General features: G+C 48.3%; 1 pseudogene; it reads right to left on the reverse strand.

The window, feature by feature from the left end:
* LOC120964097 (uncharacterized) overlaps positions 1-10,868 on the reverse strand; it is a 176,829-nt pseudogene extending 165,961 nt beyond the window's left edge.
* Positions 10,869-13,744: the final 2,876 nt, after the last annotated feature.

The following is a 13,744-nucleotide window of genomic DNA, read 5'->3' on the forward strand; positions in this document are numbered from 1 at the left end:
CTCAATCATTGTGGTCTCCAATTAGGTTGTGGAGATCGCCACGAGCAATTTGACGGGTACCGGTGACCGCCCCCAAGGGTTGCCAAAGTATACGGGTTCGGTGACCGCCCCCAAGGGTTGCCATTTGTACGGGTTCGGTGACCGCCCTCAAGGGTCCCTTAGTGAAATCACGGCATCTTGCATGTGCGAGGGCGTGAGGAGATTACAGTGGCCCTAGTGGCTTCTTGGGTAGCATTGTGCCTCCACACCGCTCCAAACGGAGATTAGCATCCGCAAGGGTGTGAACTTCGGCACATCATCATCGTCTCCGCGTGCCTCGGTTATCTCTTACCTGAGCCCTTTACTTATGCATGTTACTTTGCGATAGCCATATTGTTTCTTTTCATATATCTTGCTATCACCTAAGTAGTTTTTCTTGCTTAGCATAAGTTGTTGATGCACATAGGTGAGCCTAGTTGTTGTAGGTTTTGTGCTTGACAAATTAACCGCTAGGTTTATTCCGCATTTGTTCAAGCCTCAACCGTAATTATTTTAAAGCGCCTATTCACCCCCCCCCTTTAGGCGACATCTACGATCTTTTAGAGTTTCAATTCCATCCTTCAAATTTGAAAATAGTTAATATGAGTAAATACAGTGATGCAAGAGCAAAGGACTATGAACCATAGCTACAGAAACTGACCTGAAAACAATTCTTCTTCTCCTTTAAGCGTTGAGTTGGGATTCAGAGTGGTGGTCCTCGTGCTTTGAGCACTACAGTTCCCTTACTAACTGCTCGTTTTTGGGTGCTCTTTGGTGGAGACGGTACTGTGTCAACTGGAATTGGGTTACTATCTGCTGGGGTTGGGGTTAAAAGGGGTGTAGCTAGTTCTCTGTCCAACTTGGTAGGGGTACAATCTGCGAGAGTCTGGGTTATGTGTGGTGGGGCTGGTTCTTGGGCAAGTACAACCATGGTTCTATCTGCATCAACTGGTAGCACTATCTTTTCTGAAGACCGTGTTGTTACTCCCTTAGATACTGCCATCATCCTCTCCAATTCAAATGGCTGATAAACAAGAAAAGTAATTGAATGTACATACATTGTATGATAGACAGGTGCAATGGATAGTGGGGAATAAAACAGGGCATGAAATAATTCACAATTATGTTGTCTAACCAAACAGGATAGCATGACACGATTTCACATATATGATGGCTAACTAAACAGGATAGCATGACACAATTTCACATTATGATGGCTAACTAAAAAAGATGGAAAGACATAGTTCAAAATATGATGACTATGTAAACAGGATGACATGATATAACTATATAATGTGTTTATTAAATAGGTTGGCATGCCATAATTCACATACATGCTGCCTATGGAAACATGATAGCATGATATAATTCATGGATAGAATGACATAATTCAAAATATGATGACTGTAAACACTAAACAGGATGAGATGATATAACTATATGATGTCTTTATTAAATGGGTTGCTGTGTGATAATTCAGATAGATGCTGTGTATGTAAAAATGATGGCATGATATAATTCAAATATATGATTTATATAGTAATCAAGTAAGCATATGGCAATCCATATATGATGTAAAAACTAAGCAATGCAAGACAACATGCATGACATGGGTAATATGACCCTGCCAAGTTTGAGCATAGACCTCAGGGGGGAAATAGGACTGGTCATCAGTCTCTGAATCCCCCTCTGAGGAGCTCTCTGTAACCAGCAAGATGTCTTCTTCAGCAGGTAGCATTGTCTGCTCCAAATACCTTGTTTTCACTCCAGATACTTCCATCACCGCTTCTAATGGCTGATGCACAGGAAGAGTAGTTGATTATACAAACGTTGTCGACAAATGGAACACGAAATACAAAAAAATGATAGCATGATATAATTCACATAGATGATGATTGGCTAAACAGCATGGCAGTGCATAATTCACATATATATAATGCCTTTGCAACAAGATATCATTGCATAATTCACATATATAATGTCTTGCAACAAGATGGCAATGCATAATTCACATATATGGTAATTAGACACTAAACAGGTGGCATTCACACAAAGCATGTCTAAACTAATCAAATGACATAGCAATGCAAGACACCATACGCACGATATGAGCAACATAACCCTGCCAAGTTAGAGCATACACCTCGAGGGGGAAATAGGACTGGTCATGTGTCTCTGAATCCTCCTCTGAGGAGCTATCCGTAACCAGCGAGATATGCGCTTCATCAGATAGCATAGTCTGCTCTGAAGACCTTGTTTTCACTCCAGAATTTTCCATCACCGTGTCAAATGGCTGATGCACACGAAGAGTAGTTGAATGTACTAACATTGTTGACAAATGTAATACGTAACGAAAAAAGGATGGCCTGATATAATTCACATATAAGACGACTGGCTAAGCAGGATGGCATTAGAAAATTCACATATATGATGCCTGGCTAAACAAGATGGCGTTGCATAATTCACATAAACGATGAATGAACTAAACAGATGGCATTCACACAAAGCATGTCTAAACTAAGCAGATGACATATTTGATGTATAAAGTAAGCAATGCAAGGCACCATATGCATGATATAACCAACATCAGCATGCCAAGTTAGAGCGAAGACCTCAGGGCATAAATAGGAGTGGTCTTCTCCTTGTGAATCCCCCTCAGAACAGATATATTCCTCTCGATTACAATCCGAAATGGGTGGAGGGGGGCTGCCTTTGCGCCTACCATGGAGCAACGTCTGCATGAAATTTTATTGCCACGCAAGGCTCGTCTCTTTTGCTCTACATGTTCAGTTCCATTGTGTACAATAACTGACATGCATAGGAATAAAACATAGTGATATTATGCTAGGAGTGCATGCAGAAATCCAGAGTGATGGTAGCAACCTGTGGATAGACCCAAAACCAATGATAGCAGACAGATAATGTCTTCAATTTAAAAATACAGATAATATCTTCTTTACTGTTTGTTTCCCACCCAACATGAAACTCATAGTAGACAACAGAGATTAACCAGATAGTAGATATATACTATTGATTGCGGCCCCGATATGTACCCCACAACCATTTAAAAACTCAAGTTTGACCATTAGTTTGGAGCTGACTCAGAGTCTAATCAGTGAATAGGACGATAAAGTAGCATGTAATATTAAGCGATGCATAATGTAAGCAGACACGAAAGAGTGCGGCCTCTCTTGCGGACCCGTGTAGTCCTCGAGGTCATCTACTTGGTTGATGATGGTAATGCAGTTGTCATGGCTGCCCACGGTGGGGAAGAAGATCTGACGCGGCGAAAGACAGTCTGGAGGCCGGATCCCTGCTGTGCTGGACCCTTCTGTCGTTGGAGCAGCTGAGCTTGGGTGGACGACGACGCAGCAGGAGCGGGACAAACCACACAAGGTTTTCTTTGACAACTATCTGTAAGAGAAGTAATTATGTAAGGGCTCGTTTGAATTGGAGGATTCTAACAACGCAGGGATAGGAAATAGACAGTAATAGGATAGGAATGCACGTGCAAAACAGAGAATTTAAAAACACAGGATTTCTGCCAATCTGGGTGTTTGGTTCACAAGAATTGGAAGATCACAGGATGCAAAGAAGCATGGTGAGATGAAGTCAAACCACAAGAAAATGTACGGTTATAATGCTATGATGCTACTATCTCTTAGTCTTGTGCTTCATGAATAGGAATTTGAAAAGGAGGACAAGTGGATATTAAAATTCCTACGGTTTTTCTTTCAAAGAAACACTAAAGGAACAAATCCTACAGTTTTCCTTTGCTCCATTCCTTTGAACCAAATGCATGAATAGTAGTACCATAGGAAACTTTCCAATTCCTATATTTTTCCTTCACTTTTCCTTTCAAGCACTGGCGATTCTAGTAGGCAGGCTTGAGCAAGGAAAAGCCTACACTCAAAAAACGTTTTTGTGCTATTTCTACTACTTCGGAACCAGGCCACTGCCCTAATAGCTCAACTCCCAGGCCCATCGACAAATGCACAGCTCAAAGGCGCAGAGATAAATAATGATGGCGTTCAAGAGAATCCATCACGGATAGCTAAGTTGCCTGGTACCTCACTGCTTGCCATATAGTAGGAGAAACTAATCGTATTCCACGTTACTACGTGTGCTCAGTGGACAATATATATAACATGTAGAGTAAAAAAGAGATGCAATAAGTGTACAACCCTTTGGCGAAGCCATGTTGATCTCAGCGTGATTGGGTTGGTCGGTGAGGATGATCCGATTGACTTGGCTATCGGGGGAGGGGAAGAACATCTTAGGCATCTTGAGATGGAGCCCGGGGTACTGCTCTACTGTGATGGATGGTTTCATCGTTGGAGCAGCTCCGGTGAGTTGTACGACGCCGAGGCTGAAGCAGGACAAGAGAGACAACGTTAACCTAAGTGGAATTGTAATAGCATCTCCAATAGATGACGTAAAATACATAACCAAAAAGTGCTAGATGTAAAATACATCAGCCGCTCATCTGTGAACTTATCTGTCGAAACTGAATTTAACTGTCGAAACTGAACTTAACTGTCGAAATTGAATTTTGTTGTCGAAACTGAATTTTACTGTCGAAACTGAACGCACTAGTAGCAGAAAAGCAGGAGCAGCAGCGCGTGCGAGAGCCGGGCTAGCTGGTCATGTAGCAGCATCAGTCGACTGACACCACCGGCCAAACCACCACCCCCCGCCGCCCGCGGCCAGCGGTGCGCCGCCCCGCCCGCCCCGAAATCACTCCCCACTGCCCGATCCACCGCCGCCCCGGCCATTGAGGAAGTCCTGGATTAAGGGGTCCTCGGGCGTCCGGACTATGTAACATGGGCCGGACTAATGGGCTATGAAGATACAAGACAGAAGACTTCTTCCTGTGTCTGGATGGGACTCTCCTTTGCGTGGATGGCAAGCTTGGCGTTCGGATATGTAGATTCCTTCCTTTGTAAACCGACTCTGTACAACCCTAGGCCCCTCCGGTGTCTATATAAACCAGAGGGTTTAGTTCGTAGAGGCAATCACAATCATACGGGCTAGACATCTAGGGTTTAGCCATTACGATATCGTGGTAGATCAACTCTTGTAATTCTCACATTCATCAAGATCAATCCAGCAGGAAGTAGGGTATTACCTCCATCAAGAGGGCCCAAACCTGGGTAAACATCGTGTCCCCCGTCTCCTGATCCCATCGACCTTAGACGCATAGTTCGGGACCCCCTACCCGAGATCCGCCGGTTTTGACACCGACATTGGTGCTTTCATTGAGAGTTCCGCTGTGTCGTCACTAGGAGGTTCGATGGCTCCATCCATCATCTAACACAACGCGGCCCTGGAGGAGGTTTTTCTCCCCGGCCAGATCTTCATATTCGGCGGTTTCGCACTGCGGGCCAACTCGTTTGGCCATCTGGAGGAGATTGACAGCTACGCCCCAGGACACCAGATTAATTTTGGAAATCTGGACTATGTCGCTGATATCCGAGGAGACTTGATCTTCCAAGGGTTCACGACCCCAACCTCCTCTCTGGCCTTAGATCCAGAGTGCATTGCCAGGTCCGAAGACGGGATCACTGAGCCCGCTAGACTGTCTGCGGCCATTGAGCCCAACAAGGGAGAGTCGGAGGAATTAGTGTCGCTGGCGACCATCGTGAAGCCGGACCCCTCTCCGGACACCGGCTCCGAACCCTTGGAGTCAGCATCGTGTGAGCTCGGCCAAGGAGTTTCCTTCTCGCCGTACTCCACGGATTTTCTTCTCCCTGGCCAAACCTCGCCTTTAAGCGGGGCTCTGGGCTTGATGCGATCCCTCGTCATTACAGAGGAGCAATGTCCAAACTACGCCCAGGCCGGACTAGGGGCTGAGAGCGGGGAATTTTACGTCCCACCCACCACCCATTTCATAGCCACTGTCGAGCACTTAACTGACATGCTCGACTAGGGCTCCGAATACATCAACGGTATGGACGACAATGCTGGAGAGGAGCAGGCTGAAAAACCGCCGTTTACCGGATGTTGGACGGCCACCTCTTCGTATGACGTGTACATGGTGGATACACCCAAAGAGGGTAGCGGCGACGATTAAGAAGATCCAGTCGAGGATAAACCTCCTGAGACACAGCCAAAGCGCCGATGTCAGCGGCGCCGCTCTAAATCACGCCGTGGAAAAGACAGCAATACCGGCACAGGAGGCAACAACACTCCGGACGATGCCGAAGTCAAATAAGACCCCGTCAATCCAACATTCGAACAGGACGATCGGGAAGATGGGCAAGTTAGCCCTGACGAAGAGGCCGTAAACGAAGACTCGGAGGACAGTAATTATCTCCCACTCTCCGAGGACGAGGTGAGCCTCGGTGATGAAGAATTTATCGTACCTGAGGAAACTCTCGAGCCAGAGTGCTTTAAGCGCCGGCTAATGGCCACTGCAAGGAGCCTGAAAAAGAAACTGCAGCAGCTTCAAGCTGATCAAGATCTGCTCAACGATAGGTGGACTGATGTCCTGGCAGCCGCGGAATACGGCCTCGAGCGCCCAACCAAAAGTTACCCGAAGCGTAAACTGCTACCCCAATTTGACGACGAGGCCCTCGAGCCCGCACCATCAGCACGTAATGCGGCTGACCGACCACCTCGTGGCCGGGACAAAACGACAACTCAAGCTGAACACCAGCCCATACTACGTCGCCATAAAGGTAGAGATGTAACAACTCGGGGATATACATATGACTTGCGGCAAGACCTGGATAGTACAGCAGGTCAGACCAGATCGATCTACGGATCGCGGGGGCGTGCCCCAACGCGCGACGGTGGCTATCTAGCCGGACGTGACAAGCATAATCACGCCCGGGCCGAAAACCGCAGACGGACTCCATCCGAGCTCCATCGCGACTTGGCCCGATATAGAGGCGCCGCACACCCCCTCAGCTTCACCGATGAAGTAATGGAGCACGAATTCTAGAAGAGTTTAAACCCGTGAATGTCGAATCGTATGATGGAACAACAGATCCCGCGGTATGGATTGAGGATTTTCTTCTCCATACTTACATGGCCCGCGGTGACGATCTTCATGCCATAAAATACCTCCCGCTAAAACTCAAGGGCCAGCTCGGCACTGGTTGAACAGCTTGCCTGAAAACTCCATTGGCAGCTAGGAAGACTTGGAAGACGCCTTCCGCGACAACTTCCAAGGTAAATATGTTCGACCTCCGGATGCCGATGACCTAAGTCACATTGTTCAACAGCCCGGAGAGTCAGCCATGAAGCTCTGGACTAGCTTCTTAATTAAAAAGAACCAAATCGTCGACAGTCCGGACGCCAAAGCCCTAGCGCCCTTTAAACATACCGTCCGGGATGAGTGGCTGGCCCGTCACCTCGGCCAAGAAAAACCAAAATCTATGGCATCTCTTACCACACTAATGACCCGCTTTTGCGCGGGAAAAGATAGGTGGCTGGCTCGACGAATAGCACCAGCGATCTTGGCACCTCTGAGGTCAGGGACGGCAATGGAAAGCCTCGACGCAATAAAAACAAGTGTCAAAATAATAATGTAGGAACCCAAGACACGGCGGTTAACGCCGGATTTAGTGGTTCCAAATCCGGTCAATGGAAGAAGCCATTCAAGGCAAAAAAAGATGGCCCATCCAGTTTAGACAGGATACTGGATCGGCCCTGCCAAATTCATGGCAGCCCTGACAAACCTGCCAACCATACCAACAGAAATTGTTGGGTTTTCAAACAAGCAGGCAAGCTCAACGCCGAACACAAAGGGAAGGGGCCGCCTAGTGAGAGCGAAGACGAGGAAACTCGCCAGCCAAGCGTTGGGGGACAAAAGCAATTTCCCCTCGAAGTAAAAACAATAAACATGATATCTGTGACGCATATCCCTACGAGGGACCACAAGCTCGTACCATGAGACGACTATGCCATAAAGCCGGTCGTACCAACATTTAAACCATGGGCAACCTGTCCGATCACTTTTGATCGCAATGACCACCCAACAGGTATCCGTCACAAAGGTTTGGCAGCTCTAGTCCTTAACCCAATCATTGATGGATTCCATCTCACATGAGTCCTTCTGGACGGTGGCAGTAGGATTAATTTGCTCTATCAAGACACTGTTCACAAAATGGGGATTGATCCCTCAAGGATCAAGCCCACCAGAACTACCTTCAAAGGTGTAATACCTGGCGAAGAAGCTCACTGTATGGGCTCAATCACACTGGAAGTCGTCTTCGGTTCACCGGACAACTTCCGAAGCGAAGCGTTGATCTTCGATATTGTTCCGTTCTGTAGTGGATACCATGCACTGCTTGGGCGGACCGCATTCGCTCGTTTCAATGCGGTCCCACACAACGCCTATCTAAAGCTTAAGATGCCTGGTCCACGCGGCATTATAACAATCAATGGAAACACGGAACACCCCCTTCGTTTAGAGGAGTATACCATGACCATCATAGCCGAAGTACAAAGCAGACTCGTCAAACCGCATACCTCATTGGCCATTAAGCCAGCCTCTACTACACAAGACCGGTCAATGTTAGAGCTGAATTAGCAATTCCGCCTCCGTCATTCGCCGCATATGCCCGCAAAGTTCACATCGCACATGCATAATTATGCACTCAAAATACCTTGGTCATCGGCGGAGGCACAATGCGGGCAGGCCTACAACACGGTTCGTCCTCCTACAACTTTTCTTCCTTCTTTTTAAACTATTTCTTATCTTTTGTCACAGATGAATCAAAACCTGTTCGTCCTATGGACCTGCAAGGACTCTTTCGGAGCCTGGTTTCGTCCAAGCAACCAAAGATTGCTCCTTTTAAGGAATCCTCTTCGCTAAGGCAAAGGCAGCGCAAATGTGCGACAAGAGGTCCATAAGATTTTTTGTAGACCAAACACTCTATTTAAAACCTGGATATAGCCTTTCTCCTCAACCTTCGACCCCTGGCATGTAAAATGATCTGGGTAGAGGTGTTATAATCTGTAAGATTGCGCTCGACGTATCAATCAGATTCCAGTGGACATAATCCATCTTCAGTACTCACTTTTTCTCAGAAAACTGTATTGTACCTTTTCGGTTGTTTCACATACACACCTCGGCACTAATCGCCAGGGGCTCGATACGGCAACATATTAAATTGCCAACAAGTCCGAACAGCTCTACAACATACTTCGGCGTCATGAGTTTTGGCATTATATGCATCAGCTTCGAATCATGTTTGTTAATAGTTGGGTTGCCCGGCTCCTGTGCTTTCTACCTTACGTTCCGCTCTATCGGCTAGGGTAGTAAAGGGAGAACTACTGCGATTGTGTTTCCGGTTCACCCGATTAAGCACCTCAGTAGAGAAAGCCGAAAACTGACTGTCATGATGCGGCGAGAGCTGATCAAGCACTCGGTGACTTATTAAAATCTTTTGCGGTTTCTTCCGTATAACATGAAGGACCATTTTCCAGTCACCTATGTAGCGCAGCCGTATCCGGATAACCGCGTACATACAAGGGGCTATATCATAGACCCACCGTCAAACTCCTATGGCTAAGTGAAGGTGTTAAAGCCCTATAGTTCGATTTCCTAGTTCGCCGCACTGACACTTCGTTCAGGACCAAGACGTTGGGTCAAGTGTAGTCAGTTGCTATTCCGAACATCCCTGCATTATATGCGAGGGGGCTACAGCCGACGACTGGCAAACCTTCAGATTATTAAAAAAACGGCCGCACAGGAAGAAATGCCTTTCAGGCAAAAGGCATAAATATAACAGAGCCTTAATATATCATAATATTGTTATCACAATTCTGATACATTCACTCGAACATAATATCCTTTGAGCACTGACCCTCTATCAAGCGGGCGCCCTCTAGGACATCTTCAAAATAATGCTCCGGCATGCGATGGTCCTTGCCCTCGGGCGGAATGTTTGCTGCAACATCGGCGCCCTTCATTTTTGCCCAGTACGACTTGACGCGGGCAAAGGCCATCTGTGCACCTTCAATGCACGATGACCGCTTCACGGTGTCGATACGCGGCACCGCCTAAACAAGTTGCTGCACCAAACCGAAATAATTGTTTGGAATTGGCTCAGTTGGCCACAGCCGGACCACGACTTCCTCCATGGCAGCTCCGGACACCTTGTGGAGCTCGGCCCACTGGGCCTTTTGTTCGTTCAGCAACAACGGACGCTTCGGCACGTTGAACTGCGACCAGAAAAGCTTCTCCACTGCATGTCCGTCTTGCGGTTGATAAAACTGCGCCGCATCGGCGACACTCTTCGGCAGGTCCAAGAATGAGTCTGGAGAACTCCACAATTGATTAAGCAGGGCATACTTTGGGTCGCTGAATTTAGTCTGTAATAGAAAGGGCTTACCAGCCGCTATCTCCCTAGCTTGCCGGATCTCCTCCCGAGCTGCTCTAGACTCGGACTGTGCCTCTCGCACCTCTTGTAAAGCCTTGTGGAGTTCGGCTGCCTTGGCTTTGTTATCCTTCTCGAGTGATTCGCATTAGCTAGTGGCATCCTTCAGCTCTCGCGCCATGGTAGATATTCTGTCCTCGCACTGGCGCTGAGCGGCTTGTTCGGCCTTTAACTCAGCAGCTGCCTTCTTGACAGCCGCATTGCTCACTCTGGCTTGCTCCTTGGCCCGGGCAAGTTCAGCCCGAAGGGTCTCAACCGCAGCAGCACCATCTGCAATTATGCATGTTGCAGTATATAATTCTCAGCTTCGTGCTCATATTATTATACATGCATAAGCTAACTGTCCCAAAACATACCTTGTGCTTCGTCGAGCCGCCTGTTCATAAGAGTAATGTCCTCATCCGCTGACTCAAGTTTCTGCTTTAAAGCTGCAACTTCCGCAACATGGGTAGTCGCCATTGACATAACAACCTGTTTTCAAATTAATCATGTCATTTCCTAAGCATATCTTTTCGATCCTCTGATCGCTTCCCTGTGGAAGCCGACCAGAGTCTCAAGGGCTACTATCTATACACAGGTGCATTATGCATGTAAAGAGTGGTTTAGATATTACATTGCATACCTCAAAGCCTCTTAGTAGGCCCACGAAAGCTTCATTCAATCTGCTTCTCGCGGACAGAATCCTCTCAACTACCATACCCATTAAGGTACGATGTTCCTCTAAGGTGGACGCATTCTGCAACATGCCCATTAATGTAACCGGCGTCTCCGGATTCCGGGAAGCGGCTGCAGGAGCACGAACTCCCTTTCAAGGGTTATGTTTACTCGACCGTAGAGTCGTCATCGGCTGTAAACCGGATAGTCCGGGGCCTTTATTGTTGATCCCCATAGGGGCTGCACACCCCGGACCCTTGACGACCGAAGTATCACCTTCGGGCGCTGTCTTCATTGCCCCCTGCACCACTTGGTGACCGGGGGAGACCCTCCGGGATGACACCTCGAAGTTGTCCGCCCTAAGGGGCGACGAAGCCTATGGAGGTGTCTCGCTTTCCATTATCTCTGGAAGCAGGTCACCCGAGGAGGAGGACTGTTGAGGAAGACTGCGGGCCGGACTGCAAACATACATTTAAGATGTTACCCTTGTGACCTGAAAAGAACGGGATATGTCTAGAATACCCTTGTTCACTTACGATTTGGCGAAAGGCTTGGCCTTATGGAGGAACTGTGTGGCAACGTCGTCTTCTGAACTCGAACTGTCTGACAGGGACATCTTCCCTCTCTTGGGAGCCTCCACCTTCAAATCTTCGGAGGCGGTCCTTTTCTTCCCATGTGGAGAAGGGATATGAGCTTCTTCTTCCCCTTCGTCTTCGGAAGAGGGAGTTTCGGTCTCCCAGGACATAGCATCCGGTGTACCTTTAGAGTGGAAACCATCTTTGGCCTTTTTTCTCTCCTCTTTGTCCTCCTTCGTCGACACTTGATACGGCGCCGGGGCCATCATCCTTGTTAACACAGGATCAACTGAGTCTTCAGGAAGTGGAGCCGAACACCTAATTCGTTCCGCCTTCTTTATCCATCCCTGGTCGAAGACAGGTGTCTCAGTATATTGATACGGGATAATCAACTAAGCTGTATTCAGGAGTCGAGTGCTTACCGAGGTATCCAGATGGTTGCAGTCGAGGCCGATGTCCTCGGTTGTATCCGGCCACTGCTTTCGGGTCCCGAAGAATAACTTCCACATCCCTGTGTGCGTTGTGCCGAAGAAGTGCTGAAGGGTCCGTGGTCCTTCTGGATTGAACTCCCACAAGCGGAGAGGCCGTCGCTGGCACGGCAGGACCCGGCAGACTAGCATTACCTGGATCACGTTGATAAGACCGGTGTCCTTTTCAAGGAGACTCCGGATACGGCTTTGTAGCGTCTGCACTTCATCAATTGGTCCCCAGTCCAGCCCCTTATTAATCCATGATGCGAGTCGTAATGGAGGGCCAGATCGGAACGCACGTGTAGCTGCCGACTTGGTACCGCGGGGTTCAGTGATGTAAAACCACTCCCGCTGCCATTGAAGGAGCCCTTTGGCCAAAGAGTACGGGCGAGCTTGCTCACCATGGCACTGCCACACTCCGCTTGCTCCCCGTCGACTACCTTCGGCTTCACATTAAAAGTCTTGAGCCATAAGCCGAAGTGTGGGGGAATACGGAGAAAGGCCTCGCACATGACAATGAACGCCGAGATGTGAAGAAAGGAGTCCGGCGCTAGATCATGAAAATCTAGCCCGTAATAGAACATGAGGCCACGAACGAAGGGGTGGAGAGCGAACCCTAGCCCCCGGAGGAAGTGGGAGATGAATACGACCCTCTCGCCAGATCTGGGTGTAGGAATAACCTGCCCCTTAGCAGGGAGCCTGTGGAGGATTTCCGCGGTCAGGGACCTTGCCGCCCGGAGCTTCGCGATATCCTCCTCTGTGACAGAGGAGGCCGCCCATCGGCGTTGAAGGCTGGGTCCGGACATGACTGGGAGTCTTGGAGCAAACCTGGGTGCTGGAGCTCGAGGTTGGAAAAGTTGAGGAAGAGGTAGGCGTAGAGGAGAAAGACGGGTCTGTGCCCCTTTCACTACTAGAAAAAGGGCTATAGATGGGATTGACACTAATGGCGCACCAGACAAGCCGTGCGCCATTAGTATATACTAATGGCGCACCACCTTCTGATACGCCATTAGAGTTGAAACTACTAATGGCGCACCTGGCCCAGGGTGCGCCATTAGTATCAAATTTTTTTTTTACTAGTGCGCCTGTCCAAACATACTAATGGCGCATCCAGACACAGTGCGCCATTAGTAGTTGAAACTACTAATGGCGCACCTGGCCCAGGGTGCGCCATTAGTATCAATTTTTTTTTTAACTAGTGCGCCTGTCCAAACATACTAGTGGTCCTATTTTTAGGGAAAGTCATGCCAAATTTTTTGTTGGTTCTAAAATATCGTTTTGCTCTACCCCGCAGGCGACCATGGTCCGCATGATGACCGAAGGCATCGTGAATAGGTTTTTGAGGTCCGCGAAGGCCGAGATGCTTCAAAAGAACGAGACGGAGATAAGATGTCTGTGTCGAAGATGCAAGCTGAAGAGCCTTATTGCGGACCCAGAATACTGGCAGGTGCGGGACCACCTGCTCTTGCGTGGTTTCATGGATGGCTATCGGTGGCAAGGTGATGAAGATGACTACGAAGTCGTCCATGGGGGCCGGGCAAGAAATGAGGAAGGGCAGCAAGACAACCACCGCGGCTCGGGTGGGCGAGAAGACGAAGAATCCTCAGGAGATGATCACGACGGTGATGCTGTACAC

Source organism: Aegilops tauschii, chromosome 5, assembly GCF_002575655.3.
Source record: "Aegilops tauschii subsp. strangulata cultivar AL8/78 chromosome 5, Aet v6.0, whole genome shotgun sequence".
In the NCBI taxonomy this organism is placed as follows: Eukaryota; Viridiplantae; Streptophyta; class Magnoliopsida; order Poales; family Poaceae; genus Aegilops; species Aegilops tauschii.